Here is a 12,920-nt window from a genome sequence, read left to right as displayed (position 1 = left end):
CTTCATTTGTTTGTTCACAATTTCTACTTTAATGTAATTTGTCCTATAAATTACCACATTTTTCCCATGTCTATATACATTAACAATTAAATCCATCACGATTCATTTAACCTACATGTCAAATGGTTATACTACCACACACACATTCACCTACACGTGGCCGTGTGAGTGTGTCTGTGGGTTTTTTGACAGGTGTCCATTTACAATGAAATTTATCCATATTTAGTATTCCGATTCGCTTTTTGTGTCTCATTTATCTATTGGTATATCCTCCCTCATCGTTCAGCGCCCACCCATAACTGAACCGAACCGATCCGAACAGATGTAGCGACAAAGGTGAGCTACAACTTGTCTCCAAACAAATGAAATCTGTAACACATGTCCAGTTGTAATCTTTGACAGTCAAAGACCAAATAAAGAAATGTTCGGAATACTTCATTGGAAGAAGGAAAGAGGGCGATGTTTGCAGAGACCAGGTGCCGGAGGTGGTAGCATTGCTGGTATTGCAAATTTAGTTTCACTTCAGGCAAAGTTTCTCGGGGATGTACAGCAGCAGCATCATAAGGACGACAGAACAGACATAAAGACTGTGATAAATGACAATACCAGTTGTCCAACAATGAAGGAAGACAACATCACTATCTTTCTCTCGGTGCGGGTGGGTGTGTGTGTGTGTGTGCGAGATTAATGATGTAAAACTCCTGTCTCCGACTGATGTCGTATTGTTCGCTGGCTGGCTGGTTGGTTGGTTGAATGGTTGTCGGACTACTGCTGATGTTGTTGCTGTGCCTCGTCACACTTCTGTTTCCTGCATCTGAGTGTACAGCCAGAAACGGTAGTGACACACATCCGCCCTGCAGCATCCATGACACTGGGTTTGTGGAGCATTTTAAGATGCTTCAAAAGAAAAATTAATTTGTTTGATTTAATTTAAACACATAGCACGTAACGTATTACGGAACGTAACGTTATTATTTAAATGTTCGTTTGCTTGTTTGTTTTTCCATTCAGGGGAAAAATGATTCGAAGTGAAAAGGAAATACCTACATTTAAATAAATGTTAATGGAGTGCCAGAAAAGGGGTTGAGGCATTATTTGAAAATTAAATAAAAAAAATAAATTAAATAATACATTAACCTTTGTGGTATCCATCAAAAAATATACTTTTAAAAATCCACGCCTTGTTGGTATCCATCAAAAAATATTCTTTTAAAAATTCACGCCTTTGTGGTATCCATCTTTTAAAAATTTACGCCTTGTTGGGATGTCTAAAAATATTCTTTTAGAAATTCACGCCTTGTTGGTATCCATCAAAAAATATTCTTTTAAAAATTCACGCCTTTGTGGTATCCATCTTTTAAAAATTTACGCCTTGTTGGGATGTCTAAAAATATTCTTTTAGAAATTCACGCCTTGTTGGGATGTCTAAAAATATTCTTTTAGAAATTCACGCCTTGTTGGGATGTCTAAAAATATTCTTTTAAAAATCCACGCCTTGTTGGGATGTCTAAAAATATTCTTTTAAAAATCCACGCCTTGTTGGGATGTCTAAAAATATTCTTTTAAAAATCCACGCCTTGTTGGGATGTCTAAAAATATTCTTTTAAAAATCCACGCCTTGTTGGGATGTCTAAAAATATTCTTTTAAAAATCCACGCCTTGTTGGGATGTCTAAAAATATTCTTTTAAAAATCCACGCCTTGTTGGGATGTCTAAAAATATTCTTTTAAAAATCCACGCCTTGTTGGGATGTCTAAAAATATTCTTTTAAAAATCCACGCCTTGTTGGGATGTCTAAAAATATTCTTTTAAAAATCCACGCCTTGTTGGGATGTCTAAAAATATTCTTTTAAAAATGCACGCCTTGTTGGTATCCCTCAAAACATATTCTTTTAAAAATCCACGCCTTGTTGGTATCCCTCAAAAAATATTCTTTTAAAAATCCACGCCTTGTTGGTATCCCTCAAAAAATATTCTTTTAAAAATCCACGCCTTGTTGGTATCCCTCAAAAAATATTCTTTTAAAAATCCAAGCCTTGTTGGTATCCCTCAAAAAATATTCTTTTTGAAATCCACGCCTTTGTGGTATCCATTAAAAAATATTCTTTTAAAAATCCACGCCTTGTTGGTATCCCTCAAAAAATATTCTTTTAAAAATCCACGCCTTGTTGGTATCCCTCAAAAAATATTCTTTTAAAAATCCACGCCTTGTTGGTATCCCTCAAAAAATATTCTTTTAAAAATCCACGCCTTGTTGGTATCCCTCAAAAAATATTCTTTTAAAAATCCACGCCTTGTTGGTATCCCTCAAAAATATTCTTTTAAAAATCCACGCCTTGTTGGTGTCCCTCAAAAATATTCTTTTAAAAATCCACGCCTTGTTGGTGTCCCTCAAAAAATATTCTTTTAAAAATCCACGCCTTGTTGGTATCCCTCAAAAAATATTCTTTTAAAAATCCACGCCTTGTTGGTATCCCTCAAAAAATATTCTTTTAAAAATCCACGCCTTGTTGGGATGTCTAAAAATATTCTTTTAAAACTCCACGCCTTTGTGGTATCTATCAAAATATATTCTTTTAAAAATCCAAGCCTTGTTGGGATGTCAAAAAATATTCTTTTAAAAATCCACGCCTTGTTGGGATGTCAAAAAATATTCTTTTAAAAATCCACGCCTTTGTGGTATCCATCAAAAAATATTCTTTTAAAAATCCACGCCTTTGTGGTATCCATCAAAAAATATTCTTTTAAAAATCCACGCCTTTGTGGTATCCATCAAAAAATATTCTTTTAAAAATCCACGCCTTGTTGGTATCCCTGAAAAAATATTCTTTTAAAAATCCACGCCTTGTTGGTATCCCTGAAAAAATATTCTTTTAAAAATCCACGCCTTGTTGGTATCCCTGAAAAAATATTCTTTTAAAAATCCACGCCTTGTTGGTATCCCTGAAAAAATATTCTTTTAAAAATCCACGCCTTTGTGGTATCCATCAAAATATATTCTTTTAAAAATCCACGCCTTGTTGGTATCCCTGAAAAAATATTCTTTTAAAAATCCACGCCTTGTTGGGATGTCTAAAAATATTCTTTTAAAAATCCACGCCTTGTTGGTATCCCTGAAAAAATATTCTTTTAAAAATCCACGCCTTGTTGGTATCCCTGAAAAAATATTTGTTTAAAAATCCACGCCTTGTTGGTATCCCTGAAAAAATATTATTTTAAAAATCCACGCCTTGTTGGTATCCCTGAAAAAATATTCTTTTAAAAATCCACGCCTTGTTGGTATCCCTGAAAAAATATTCTTTTAAAAATCCACGCCTTGTTGGCATCCCTGAAAAAATATTATTTTAAAAATCCACGCCTTGTTGGTATCCCTGAAAAAATATTCTTTTAAAAATCCACGCCTTGTTGGTATCCCTGAAAAAATATTCTTTTAAAAATCCACGCCTTGTTGGTATCCCTGAAAAAATATTCTTTTAAAAATCCACGCCTTTGTGGTATCCATCAAAATATATTCTTTTAAAAATCCACGCTTTGTTGGTATCCCTGAAAAAATATTCTTTTAAAAATCCACGCCTTTGTGGTATCCATCAAAAAATATTCTTTTAAAAATCCACGCCTTGTTGGGATGTCAAAAAATATTCTTTTAAAAATCCACGCCTTGTTGGTATCCCTGAAAAAATATTCTTTTAAAAATCCACGCCTTGTTGGTATCCCTCAAAAAATATTCTTTTAAAAATCCACGCCTTGTTGGCATCCCTGAAAAAATATTATTTTAAAAATCCACGCCTTTGTGGTATCCCTGAAAAAATATTCTTTTAAAAATCCACGCCTTTTTGGGACCTTTAATTGTTTTTGTAAATCCATTTTTGTATTTAATATTTTAAAAACTTCTTGCTTGGCGTTTCTCGAAAATAAATATATTTCAAATAGAAAAAAATCTGAATACATGTCCTTATTCATCAATAGTGTATCTTATTTCTGTGGAAACCTCCCCTGCTTTTCTTCCTTTCTTGAATTAATTTGCGTTTGAATTTCATTGGGTTTTGTAACTAAAATTTCGATTAAATGAAACCTGAACTACAAACAAAAGTTCTATACAATTACTAAGTAAGCTGATTTTGCTATGAAAATCCAAAGCACACAAACACCCGCACAACCATTTACGAGATTAAATTCAAACTCAAACCGCACTCACACACAAACATACACAAACACACAGAGAGTCGTGTAATGTGGTTTTTGGTGATTTAAGATTGCTAATTGTGAATTGTAAATTGTGTCAGATTAAATTAGGAACACAGATTGTCAGATTGAAATTGAAAATCCACACAAAATGAAAATGACCTCAACAAGAGCAATTTTCCGAATAATAACAAAACAACTCTACAACAACAACAACCAATTAGATGACAACTAAAAACACTAGACACTTTCACATAAATAAAAATTAACATTTTCACACAAATTCCTACTTATTTGGCAAAAATACATACATTAACACAAACACACATAGTCACATACACACACATATACATAGTGATACTGGTATCTGTGTAGATATTTGTTTTTGTTTATTTATATATATTTTAAGCACTACTAACAAAAGTGTTACGATATATATTTTTTAAAGATTATCCTAGTCTTAAAATTTATTCAGTATATATTATACCCTCCCCCTCCACTTTCACAGTCTCTCTTCTTAGTCATCTCTGTCACATAGCATGCTGACTGGCCGAACGACTGGCACTTTCATTTGCATTTTCCATTTTCTGTTTATTTAACAAACTGACACGAAACATTTCATTTTCTTCTTGATATGATCTACTGGTAGCAACAGCAGTAGCATCGCCCCCACCACCACCATCACCGACACGACCAACAGTCCATTGCATTGCATCCGGAAGCCACAAGAACAACAACAAAACTTATACGGAATAAGAAAAACGAAAATGTCAAGTAAAATGTCCTGCTACCAACGGGAAATAAACAACTTAAGTGTCACATACAGAACACATGTTAAATGCATTGTAAATAGTTCCAGTAGGCCAGGCGGAGGGTTGGCTAAGGCAGGGAGTGTGATGAGCAAAAATGTACTCAAAAATATATTATATACAAATCAGAGCTTTTAAGAGCTTTAATATTTTTTAGACATCCCACCAGGGTGTGGATTTTTAAAAGAATATTTTTTTGAGATACCACCAAGGCGTGAATTTTTAAAAGAATATTTTTTAGACATCCCACCAAGGCGTGGATTTTTAAAAGAATATTTTTTAGACATCCCACCAAGGCGTGGATTTTTAAAAGAATATTTTTTAGACATCCCACCAAGGCGTGGATTTTTAAAAGAATATTTTTTTGAAGACATCCCACCAAATATTTTTTGGCGTGGATTTTTAAAAGAATATTTGCGTGGATTTTTAAAAGAATATTTTTTAGACATCCCACCAAGGCGTGGATTTTTAAAAGAATATTTTTTAGACATCCCACCAAGGCGTGGATTTTTAAAAGAAGATTGTTTGAGGGATACCATCAAGGCGTGGATTTTTCAAAAGAAGATTGTTTGAGGGATACCATCAAGGCGTGGATTTTTCAAAAGAAGATTGTTTGAGGGATACCATCAAGGCGTGGATTTTTCAAAAGAAGATTGTTTGAGGGATACCATCAAGGCGTGGATTTTTCAAAAGAAGATTGTTTGAGGGATACCATCAAGGCGTGGATTTTTCAAAAGAATATTTTTTGAGGGATCCCATCAAGGCGTGAATATATTTTTCTTTTAGAAAATCTACTTTTCTTTTAAATATCTTTATTTTCTCCTGATATTCTACCACCATCCTCCCAACCAGTTGATATCTATTTACCTTTGGCAAAGTCAAATGCATTCTACATTCATTCGCGTTGGCCCCTAATGCCTCCATTAATGTAACCCCATATCGGATTTGGTTTTGCATGTAAATGCCGTGTGTTTCGATGTTATTTACAATTCCATACATTATCGTTAGTATTTCGCCATGTTACGGTGTAATACTTATAAATGGCAAAATGCATTGTCAAGCCATACAATAATCAACATCTCTACAAATGAAAGCGTGTACCAATACAAAGACACCAGAGCCCACATATACATACCCCCAACTATTGCCGTGACCATAGCTCATAAAATACAATTTACTTGTATAATGACTTGCAGGATATATTTGTATACTCACACACACACACACGAATGCACACACTTACATTCATATTGCGGATACAATAGCATTTTCAACATTTCGTAATATTAAATCACATGAAATGTCACAACGATATGCTATGAAACGAGAAAAAAGCAGCGATAGGACCTCATGAACGTCGGAACCAAAACCCAACCGAAACCCCATTCGAATCCAAAGCATGTAAACAATTTACAACAGTTGCTTTTGTGGCAATTCTTTGGTAAATGCAGGCGCAGACATGTAATAGAAGGCGAGGATGGGGTTTCAGCAGGGACTTGGGGTGTGGGAAGAATATTTGAAGGACATTGTTGGATATCAGCAATAGAATCAACCAGTTGGCCGCCTGTCGACCATCACACCCCACACTCCAGTCCCCAAACCCACATATAATCAGTAACACCCGTATATGCGTATTTACATTATAAAATTGACAAATACAAGGATATGCAGACACATACACACATGTACAACATGTTAAGAAGATTTATGTGTGACAGTATGTGTGATAATATAGACGACTTACATGTGTATATGTGTTTATAAGTGTGGATATGTAACAAATGTTCAAGATTGGATTTTATTCTCTCAATACCCTTTTGCCTCCCTCACGTCATGGTAGGGGGTTTAGTGCGTGTGTGTGTGAGTATTGATCTTGAAGGAATTTGTAGAATATAAACACTTGAATTTTGCATGTGTGTAAGTGAAATGTGAGGTGAAACAATTATAATGAAATTGTTAAGGGGTTTTATGTTAAACCTTCTTTCTTCTTCCTTAATTATATCCTTTCTGTATAAAATGTATTTACAAGTGTTTAGCAGGTGGTATAAAAAATCGAAGCATTAGTAGGATGATCTAAAAAATATTTTTTTAAAAATCCACGCCTTGGTGGTATCTCTAAAAAATATTTTTTTAAAAATCCACGCCTTGGTGGTATATCTAAAAAATATTCTTTTAAAAATCCACGCCTTGGTGGTATCTCTAAAAAATATTCCTTAAAAAATCCACGCCTTGGTGGTATATCTAAAAAATATTCTTTTAAAAATCCACGCCTTGGTGGTATCTCTAAAAAATATTCCTTAAGGGAACCCCCCAAATTCTCGATTTTAATTTTTCAAGATTTTCAATGGGCTGGTAAATCAATACCGATGCTTGTTAAGGTTTGTAACTTTGCACATATATAATTGAAGATTTAAAAGAGAAGAAAAATAATTTACAAAAAAATGTTGTTATTGTTTTGTTGTTGTTTTTTGTAATTAAAGAAAAGTCCTTATTTTTGATGGCGGGCATGATAACTCCTCACTGGAACATCGTAATCCGAAAATTCCAACGGTGTTAGAAAAAATATTACATGTCTGGCTCTCGTATGAACTAATTATTGACTTCGCTGTAAAATTAACAAAATGGTGGACCTTTGAAAAAATATTTTTGAAAAATCACCTATTTTTTACCAAAAACAAAGTTAAAAAATAAGGAAGATCTTCACCGATTAGCTTTATCCTAGTTCATACGAGAGCTATACACTCCCAGAGAAACGTTGCAAAATTTGGAACCGATTGGGTTATTAGTTTTTGAGTTATCGTGCCCGCCATTCGCAAAAAAAATGTTTAGAGAAAAACGCGTTTAAAGTTTGAGAAGCCCTTCAGTCGTCACTTGATGCTGACACAATAAATCGGCTATATCTTCAAGAGTTCTTGAGATTTTCACTTGAAATTTTGTAGAGACATTCTTTAATCAGTGTAGATTCGAATTATATCAACAAAAATTTTGACCCCGAGAATGGGGGGGGGGGGTCCCCTTAAAAAATCAACGCCTTGGTGGTATATCTAAAAAATATTCCTTAAAAATTCCACGCCTTGGTGGTATCTCTAAAAAATATTCTTTTAAAAATCCACGCCTTGTTGGTATCTCTAAAAAATATTCTTTTAAAAATCCACGCTTTGTGGCAGCCCTCAAAAAATATTCTTTTAAAAATCCACGCCTTCTTGGGATCTCTAAAAAATATTCTTTTAAAAATCCACGCCTTGGTGGTATCTCTAAAAAATATTCTTTTAAAAATTCACGCCTTAATGGGATCCCTCAAAACATATTTTCTTTTAAAAAATCCACGCCTTGTTTAGATTTCTAACAAATTTTCTTTTAAAAAATCCACGCCTTGGTTAGATTTCTAAAAAATATTCTTTAAAAAAATCCACGCCTTGTTGGCAGCTTGAAAAAATATTCTTTAAAAAAATCCACGCCTTGTTGGCAGCTTGAAAAAATATTCTTTAAAAAAATCCACGCCTTGTTGGCAGCCCTCAAAAATATTCTTTTAAAAATCCACGCCTTGGTGGTATCCCTCAAAAAATATTCTTTTAAAAATTCACGCCTTAATGGGATCCCTCAAAAAATATTTTCTTTTAAAAAATCTAAACAAATAACAAATTTTCTTTTAAAAAATCCACGCCTTGCTTAGATTTCTAAAAAATATTCTTTTAAAAAATCCACGCCTTGTTTAGATTTCTAAAAAATATTCTTTTAAAAAATCCACGCCTTGTTTAGATTTCTAAAAAATATTCTTTTAAAAATCCACGCCTTGTTTAGATTTCTAAAAAATATTCTTTTAAAAAATCCACGCCTTGTTTAGATTTCTAAAAAATATTCTTTTAAAAAATCCACGCCTTGTTTAGATTTCTAAAAAAAATTCTTTTAAAAAATCCACGCCTTGGTTGTATCTCTAAAAAATATTCTTTTAAAAATCCACGCCTTGGTGGTATCTCTAAAAAATATTCTTTTAAAAATCCACGCCTTGGTGGTATCTCTAAAAAATATTCTTTTAAAAATCCACGCCTTGTTGGTATCTCTAAAAAATATTCTTTTAAAAATCCACGCCTTGTTGGTATCCCTCAAAAATATTCTTAAAAAAAAACACGCATTGGTGGTATCCACGTCTTTATCGGTATGCCTTATTTTGAAAAAAATGTATTTTTTTAAATCTTTCCTCCTACTTTCACATTTTTTTCGGGAAACCCACGCCCTTGCTGGCGTTTTAAAATTCGATTTACGACAACATGACATGAAAATTTAATTTCATTGCCAGTCATCAGTTTACGACAATGTTGCAGTGCGTCGAGAAACTTTGTCGACGGCTATAATCATTTCAATTCGGCATGATGGTTAAACTCTTGGCTAAGCATTACGAATGTGTCCTGAAATGGAGTAGGTTTTTGTGTATAAAACAAGAACAAAAAAACGACAAAGAATGGCAAGTGAAATTTAAATCTACCCACCATCACATTGGCCCCCCTCAGCGATTGCGTGAGTATGGGCTCGCTCGACACACACACACCCTGTCTGGCCGCCGTCATCATCAACAGCGCTATGTTGTTTAACATGCGACTCGCATGAGAATTCTTTTCATTCGTAATGCATGTGTAGTTGTAAAGGATATACTATGTCTTTTGACATGCTTTTTTGTATGGTGGGGAGAACACCCCCTCTCCCCTATGTTTTTTTGAATGTTATTTTTGTTTGGTTGGGTGTGCATTTGCAATGTCGAAAAATGTTACATATTGAGACATTCATTTCATGAATTTTTTTGTTGGATGATTTTGTTTTTTTCGGGGTGATCTTTGCCATGTTTAAATTGTAAGAAAATAAAACGCAGTGAAATAAACAAACGAAAAATGTGTGAATTATAATGTAATTTTTAGTGGTTATTAGTCGTTGTCACGCTCTTTTTTCTGACTAAGTCAACAATAAAAAAATATATGGAAAACGTCATGTAGTGGCAATTACGCTGTGAGCAGAATATTTTTTTGGTATTTAAATTTCCGTGTAGAGAATAAAATAACTAATGGAAAATATTTACATGAAATTTTGGTATTTTAATTAAAGTATTTTTGATGAACGTATTTTATTCTTATTAGAATATTTAGAGGGCAATTGAATAAAGTGGGGGAATAGTAGGCACAGAATATTCGAAATTAGTGAACTTTTAATTTCCCATTAGTATAAATAAATTAAAAAATGAATAAAGGGCGCTGTTGAACAAAAATGTTGGAGATGTATTGTTTTCTTTAACATAATTTATTCGAAACGAAAACATAACACAATTTCAGACAATAACCAGTGAGCGGAGCAGTATAGTCGGACGGTACCCTACACAACTACCACGGAACTCGGATGTTTGTTCCGATTCCCTTCACGGTGGGTTCTGTTGTGATGTTCTCCTATATATTCGACTAGAAAACACAAAAAAAAAAAATTAAGTTTTCGGTCCACTTCATCCCAAAATTTTAATCTGATCATCATAGAAAATTATAGGCGTTGTCTTTGACCATAATTGGAACTTCATGGAAAATTTTAAAGGGATCAGCGCTATATTTCCGCCCTCTAATGAGGTAATGGGTTACTAAATAATATCTGAATCCGAGTACATACGACAATGTAATTGGAGTCATTTTGAAGGTCAACCATTCCTCTTGGATACACTATCAACTTCGCGGATCTATATGCTTCACGAGTAAATATATACGCCATAGAATGCAAATTTTTTCATTTTTCACACAAAATTCAGGGTCCATTTGACCCGCTAAATAGTGACCGATTTGTCAAAGCAGGCATGCATATTCTCTGTCACAATCCTCTTCTCCACGTAAAATTTCGCGATGATCGGGTCAAATTTGCGGCCTCTAAAGCAACCAGAAAAACCGACAGAAATTAAATATTTGGTCCATATCATCCCATAAATATTAACCGATCTTTAGCAAAAACATTAGGGGTCTTCATTGGCCAAAATCCTTTTTATATGCAAAATTTCGTGAAGATTGGTCCATAACTGTGGCCTGTAATGTGTTTACAAATTATAATGGGCAGGCGGACGGACGGACACACAGGTCTAGATCGACTCCGTTAGTCGAGATAAGACGCTCGGAATACATAATGTTGGGTCTAGGACCAATATATAATACCCTGACAATATAGTTGTGTAGGGTATAAAAATTCCCAATTGTAATCATCTTGAAATTTAATGATCAGATGATAGGCGAATAAATGACATAAGAGGTTATGGTCATTTATTGAGGCCCACAACTATGTTGTAAGGGTATTATAGCTTTGTGTGACCCCAAGAGTTTCTAACGCCGCGAAATATTGGTCCCAGGCCCAAGTTTTAGTATACCGATCATCATAACCCGAACTGGTGAGTCGATCAAGACTTATGTGTCCGTCCGTATGTGCGTAGTATTTTGTAAGCACTGTACAAGTCACAGCTATGAACCAATCGGATCGGCTTAAAAATATCCCATATTGTTTTCGGTAATAACCAGCTAATATTTAGGGACCAAAAATTGTATTTATGTCTGTTTTTCTAATTGGACTGTAGGCCGCAACTATGATAAGTATGACTCTTTTTATGAGAATCGGTGAAATGGACGCAAATGGCGTATTTATTTACTACTGAAGTTAAAAGTATATTCTAGAGGAGTGGTAGACCATTAAATTGATACCACTTATATTGATGTACGTTCTCGGATGGGGGTGCTATACTTACATATATTCAGGGGTCTACGTATACTAATATGTATATATTTAGTATTCCCATTACCACATCAGGTAATGGGCTGAAATGTCGGGCAGATGGATATGAAACTTTGCATAAAGTTCCAGTTAGAGACTTATGTATGACTTTGTGTATTTTTTCAAGTCGTTTAATAGGCCACAATTATAAGTTAAACATAACACGGAGGAGGGGTTTTCGAAAACTTATTGGAAAGGTCAGTCAATGATCGTCAATATTTTGCGGGTCAAACCAAGAACTTTCTGTGTAAAATGAAAACATGTGCATGTTATAGCGTAAATGTTCACCCCAGGAAAAAATATTCGGGAAATATACCAAAAATCTTCCAAAATACTGAAAATGGGGCAGGACCTTCATATGGGGCTATGACAAAACATGGAACTATACTGAACAAGCAGCGTTATTTATCGAATTCTACGCAGATGTGTGCCAGCATTCAAAAGTTTGAAATGCAAAAGTATAGATTTTTCGATTGGAAAAATGCCGAAAATTTGGCGCGTACTTCATATGGGGGCTATACTATAAAATCGAAAGAATATATGGAAGCTATAACTGAATCTGAGCCGATTTTCACGAAACTTAGCACACTCATTCTGGACCTAATTCCGTGCGCTATCCTATCGGACGAATATATAAAGTGCCGGTCACGTAATTAGCACACACCTGAAGGGAAAATTGTTTTGGAATATTTGGAATATTGTTTGGAATATTTTTTAAATAGTTTTTTATTGAAAGCGCTTATGTGTACTGTACTGTAGATCAATTAAGTGTGAGAACAGACAATTATCACGGGAAATGTGTGATATATAACGGTATTTATGAAAAAAGTCAAATTTTGGGGGGGACACGTAATTAGCAGATCTTGGAATTTTTAAATTAAATGTCGTTGATATTAAAAAATATATATTTATAATGTTTTGTGAAGAAATTTGGTACCCAATGTACTAAATTTCAGCGAATTCGGTCGAAAAACACGCCCTTAAATTTTTTTGTGGAGAGATTTGCTACCCAGTACGAACTCAAAGTACTAAACCCACGAAAAATGTGCTCAAAACCCACAAAATACTGCAAATTGGCGGGTACCGTATATAAGGGCTACCAGAAAAAGTGGACCTATATTAATAACTAGGGTGATTAAAACAGACAAACGG

The 12,920-nt window shown here is 34.2% G+C and overlaps 1 protein-coding gene across 1 annotated transcript in view; it reads right to left on the bottom strand.

The window, feature by feature from the left end:
• The window catches only part of LOC133326876 (uncharacterized), a 70,860-nt gene that overhangs the window by 36,204 nt on the left and 21,736 nt on the right, over positions 1-12,920 (bottom strand). The gene's annotated exons all lie outside the window — the stretch shown is intronic.

The sequence above is a fragment of the Musca vetustissima genome, unplaced genomic scaffold (assembly GCF_032173495.1).
Source record: "Musca vetustissima isolate MV318-11 ecotype Yass unplaced genomic scaffold, APGP_CSIRO_Mvet_v1 utg4512, whole genome shotgun sequence".
Classification (NCBI taxonomy): Eukaryota; Metazoa; Arthropoda; class Insecta; order Diptera; family Muscidae; genus Musca; species Musca vetustissima.
Note: the sequence above shows the minus strand (reverse complement) of the source record. Positions and strands in the feature narration are given on the sequence as shown.